At 38.5% G+C, this 5,909-nt stretch overlaps 1 pseudogene; it reads right to left on the reverse strand.

Annotated features, from left to right (window-relative positions):
* Window positions 1-714: 714 nt before the first annotated feature.
* On the reverse strand, window positions 715-4,479 carry LOC123607216 (annotated as a pseudogene).
* Window positions 4,480-5,909: the final 1,430 nt, after the last annotated feature.

Consider the following 5,909-nt stretch of genomic DNA (forward strand, 5'->3'; position numbering starts at 1 on the left):
TAGATAATCCTGAAATAGGCAGCTCTCACACGTTAATACCCAACTCAGATCAAGAACGTTATGGGGGCGCCTGGATGGCTCAGTCGGTTGAGTGTCTGACTTCAGCTCAGGTCATGATCTCACAGCTTGTGAGGTCAAGCCCCACATCAGGCTCTGTGCTGACAGCTCGGAGCCTGGAACCTGCTTCAGATTCTGTGTCTCCCTCTCTCTCTGCCCCTCCCCTGCTCACATTCTGTCTCTCTCTCTCTCTCTCAAAAAATAAACAGTAAAAAAAAAATTTTTTTTTAAAAAGAACTTTATGGAGGATGCTCATCAAACCAATGGATTTCTCTTCCATAAACATGTTCTCCCTCAGCCATGAAATGACTAAGCCACATTCTATAAAAGAGGTTTAAATTTTTTTTTTAATGTTTATTTATTTTTGAGACAAGGAGAGACAGAGCATGAATGGGGGAGGGTCAGAGAGAGAGGGAGACACAGAATCTGAAACAGGCTCCAGGCTCTGAGCTGTCAGCACAGAGCCCGACGCGGGGCTCAAACTCACGGACTGCGAGATCATGACCTGAGCCGAAGTCGGACGCTTAACCGACTGAGCCACCCAGGCGCCCCTATAAAAGAGGTTTAAATCAAGGTTATGTACAAGGTATTAAACATATACCAAGAGAAAATTTAATTTGAATACAAAGTCAAAATCAGCAACAATCTTCCATCCAGGGCTGACATCAGATACAAGCTTCAAGGACAAATTTATTTTCAAAGGCGTATTCCAGTTTATGAGGCTAGCATGAAGTGTACACATTTGCCAGGGTAAATTTATACTTAGGAATTAACTCATGCAGCAAATGCTACATAACTGCTTGCAAGGCATTTAGAAGCATCTGCAGTGGGAAGTGGAGGGGCCCAACTCTTCATACTTCTGTTTGCTGATTCACATCTGCTTAAAGGTGAACAGCAAGGCCAGGATGGAGCCCCTGATCCACACAAAGTATTTGCATTCAGGAGAAGCAATGACCTTAATCTTCATAATGCTGGGTTCCAGCGTAGTGCTCCCTTTCTGCCTTCTGTCCAAGATGCCTGGGTACATGGTGGTCCCACCATTCGGCACTGTGTTAGAGTACAGGTCCATCCAGATGTCAGAGTCACACTTCATGATGAAGTTGAAGGTGATCTCATGGATACCAAAGGACTCCATACCCAGAAAGGATAGCTGGGAAAATCCCACAGGGCAGTGGTACCACTTCTTGCCCATGGTGATCAGCTGACTATCAGCCAGCTCATAGCTCTTCTCCAAGGAGGAGGAGGACACCACAGTGGCCATTTCCTGCTCAAAGTAGAGGTTGACCTAGCAGAGCTTCTCGGTTATGTCACACACGATTTCCCACTCAACTGTGGTGGTGAAACTGTAACCACTCTCTGTGAATATCTTCAAGAGGTAGTCCATCAGGTCCTGGCCAGCCAGGTCCAGGCACAGGATGGCACAGGGCAGGGAGTACCCCACAAAGATGGGCATAGTGTGGGTTACCCTGTCCCCAGAGTCCATGACAATACCAGTGGTGGAAGTGTTGTAGTGCTCCTTGGGGGCCATGTGCAGTTCATTGTAGAAGGTGTGGTACCAGATCTTCTCCATATCCTCCTTGTTGGTGATGATGCCAGGCTCAATAGGGTACTTGAGGATAGGATGCCTTGCTTGCTCTGGGCCCTGTTGCCCACATAGGAGTCCTTTTGGCTAATGCCCACCATGACAACACCTTGGAGGCAGGGGGTTTCTGACAATGGATGGGAATATGGCGGGGAGACAAGGGACATCATTCCCAGCAAAGCCCACCTTGCATATACCAGAGTTATCATCAATGATGAGTGCAGGGATCTCCTCTTCCAGGGTGATAGGTGGAGGTGGCAGCAGTGGGCATGAAAATGAGTGGTGGGAGGACAAGAAGCATGGGTGGACTGCAGTGAGCGAGACCCTCAATTTTCTTAATGTGTAAGCATCTCAGATCTTTTCCAGTTGACACTGCTAGAGACTAATGTGCCATCTCCCTCCCTTATTTTAACTAAATGCTGCCCTGAATTACTGCATCCTTCCCCTAGTACCACCATGCCAATTTTTTTTAACACAAATTCACTGGAACTTCTTAAATGTACCAGTCTTCAGGAAAAATGCATGATAAAGAAATATATTAAGTGACACAAAGAACATATGATCATCCAAATTCAAAAGTGGGTCAAATGGTTGTTTCTATAATTAAAAAGTGGCATTTTAAAAGAAAGGGAGCATGAACCATATGGATTACAAGACTCTTAAGAGCCACCCCAAACAAACGCAATATATGGATTTTACCTGAGACCTGATTGAAACAAGCCAACTGTAAAGGTGTTTTAGACTTACAGAAAAGTTGCCATAGTGCAAAGAATTGCTTCCCCTAGATTTCCCAAATGTTAACAATTCATTATATTTACTTTAGCATTTTCTCTCTATATATCCACATTCACTGTTTGAAAGTAAGTTGCAAATAAATGCTCCTTTACCCCTAAGTTTCATTGTGTATTATCTAAAGACAAGGACATTCGCTTACAGAATCACAGTACAATTATCAAAATCTGGAAATTAACACTAATTAACATTTACCATAGGCTTTATTAAAATTGTCTCATTTGTCCCACTATATCTTTTATTAAAAAAGAAAATACATTTTTTTCTTAATCCAGAATCCAATCCAGAACTACATGTTGTAGTATCTCTGTAGTTTTCTTTAATCTAGAATAATATTTCAGTCTTTGTTATTCATGACTTTGACTTTTGAAGAATAAAGGCCAGTTATTTCGTAGACTATCCCTCAACTTTAGTTTGATTACTTTTTCTTTATTATAGTCACATTACCACCATGCCTATTAATCTTTGAGGTGGCTTTCATGACAGTGGTGAAGTACTGAGAAGGAAAGCCAAACACATAGCTAACCCAAGGTGTATACTACATTAAGATTAAGATACCAAAATATAGTTTGAAATGTACAAAGGAAACTACTGGTAAAACTATATAGCAAACAAAATTAGTGGGGGTGGAGGATAATAAATATGAGCTGAATTCCTCATCTTTCTTAGCACAGCAACAAGAGAAACCTCCCAAAGCTGAAAAATCAAGGGTTAGATATAAGCATCTTACAACTACCAGAATAACTAACAAGAGAAATGAGAAATGAGAAATGGCCAAAGATGATTCTTTTCTAATAAATGGACCTGTAGAAATAGAAGGCTGGGGTGGAGGGGCTTTTTTTATTAGATAGCCTCTGTCTTCTAGAGTAGTTTTAGGTTCACAGTAAAACTGAGTAGAAAGTTACAAAGAGTTCCATATATGCCCTGCCTCCACTTCATGAACACACAGCGTCCCTGTACCACAGTGATACATTTATAACAACAGATGAAACAACACTGACATACCATTATCACCTAAAGTCCAGAGTTTAAATAGGGCTCACTCTTGGTGTTTTAAATTCTATGGGTTTGGACAGACATATAATGGTATGTATCCACCATTATAATATCATACGGAATAGTTTCTTCACTGCCCTGAAAATTCTCTATGCTCTGCCTATTCATCCCTCCCCCCATTCCCATCTTCTGGCAACCACTGATCTTTTTACTATCTCCATAGTTTCACCTTTTCTAGAATGTCATGTAGTTGGAATAATCCAGTATGTAATCTTTCAGATTGGCTTCTTTCACTCAGTTAAGCATTCAAAGTTCCTATGTTTCTTTTCATAGCTTGACAGCTCATTTACTTTTAGTAATGAATAAGATTCCATTGTCTGGATATACCACAACTCAATTATCAATTCACCTACTGAAGGTGAATTCACATACTTTTGGTTCCAAGTTTTGGCTATTATAAATAAAACTACTATAAATATCTGTGTGCAGAGTTTTGTGTGCATAAGTTTTCAACTTTTCTGGAGAAGTACCAAGGAGCACAACTGCTGGATCATATAGTAAGAGTACGTCTAGTTTTGTAAGAATATGACAAACTGTCTTCCAAAGTGGCTCTACCATTTTGTATTCCCACCGGCAAAGAAAGAGAGTCCCTGTTGTTCCACATCCTCACCAGGATTTGGTATTGTCAGTGTTTTGGATTTTTGCCATGCTAATGGTGGTATCTCACTGTTTTACCCTAATGACATATTATGTCACATATCTTTTCACATATGCTTATCTGCCAACTATAGATCTTCTTTGGTAAGGTGTCTGTTCAGATATTTTGCCCATTTTTCAAACAGATTCTTCATTCTCTTATTGCTGAGTTTCAAAAGTTCTCTGAATATTTTGAATTTAACAGTCCTTTATCATAAATGTCCTTTGCAAATATCTCCTCCCAGTCTGTGGCTTGTCTTCTCATTCTCTTGACAGTGACTTTGTAAAGCAAAAATGTTTTAATTTTAACACAGTCAAAATTATCACTTATTTCTTTAATAGACTGTACCTTTCATGTTGCATTTATAAAGTCATTGCCAAACCTGAGATCATCTAGATTTTCTCTTATGTCATCTCCCAGATGTTTCATAGTTTTGCATTTATATGTAGGTGTATGGCCCATTTTGAGTTCATTTTTATGAAGGTTAAAAAAAGGCTTTTAATTTTTATTTTGAACTCTTTGGTACTATTTTATTATTGTTCCCAATTTTATGTTTTAATTTTAGAAAAAGTGATGATTTTTTTCATTATTGCCCATGAACCTGATGATTCAACTTCTAAGCAATTTCCTAAGAAGAGAATTGGAGGTTTGGGGAAAGAAGTTCATCCAACACCATTTATGATAATGAGATATTAGAAACAACCTAAGTATTATAAAATTGCAAGGATGGTTATATAATTATATTCAAATAATAGAATGTTATAAATCTATTTAAAATAGTCTTTTTAAATAATTTTTACTTTCCTGAAAGAGATTATACTAAATGTTATCATTAGAATAAGAAATATGGATTATGTTTATTCTTTATACTGTCTTATATGATGTGTGTTAGTTTTGTAATCAGAAAAGAATAAGACGTTCATAAAGCCCCCTCAAAATGAGATTTACAGTGACAAATTTTTCAGCACCCTGGACCAAAATAAAGATATGATGTTCTTTCCCACTGCTATCATGTGATAGATTTAAGTATCCAAAACACACATAAAAGTCCAATGCAGAAGTCAGTGGAAAGTAATTAATAGAATTTGGTTTATTAGGGAGATAATTCCAATGATTAGAAGGGGGCTTGGGAGATAGGAAGGATAAAATGACAGAATTATAGTCAGGAACCAGAAAGGGATCTTCAGGTATCTCTGTGAAACATGGTATCTCAACAGAGAACAAAAGATCTTCAACTTCGGAAACCTGTGATATAAACTACATCCAGCCTATCCTGATATCTATCATTTACCTTTATTGTGGACAAGGGGCTACCAAATGAAATTCACTGATTCCTTGTTTCCAAACAATATGTCCACTTAGAGAAGAAAAAAGCTTGGCACTGGTAGACTAGGTTATGGATTGAAGTCTAAGGCCCAAGTTTAAGTCCCAGCTTAATTGCTTATTTAGGGCATGATGTGGGTAGGTCGCATAACCAATATGGGACAATTATCTCATTTGTTAACTATACCAGCTCTGCCTCTATAGTAGAGCTATCGTGATGACCAAATGGGATCATATGAATGAGAGCTAAGAAATGTTAAACAAACAATTAATAATAAAATAATTCTCACCCTATCAATAATTGTTTGCCCTCCAATACTAATTCAGAAGATAAGAAATTAAATCCATGGTTGAAAGAGAAATTGACATTGATCTGGCTGCTGTTCCATGTGTAGTGTAACTAAATCTGGATCCAAAAGGCAGGTCGACAGAGAACATTCTTTGGCTAAAGTTTATGTGGAG

Source organism: Leopardus geoffroyi, chromosome A2 (genome assembly GCF_018350155.1).
Source record: "Leopardus geoffroyi isolate Oge1 chromosome A2, O.geoffroyi_Oge1_pat1.0, whole genome shotgun sequence".
Taxonomy (NCBI): Eukaryota; Metazoa; Chordata; class Mammalia; order Carnivora; family Felidae; genus Leopardus; species Leopardus geoffroyi.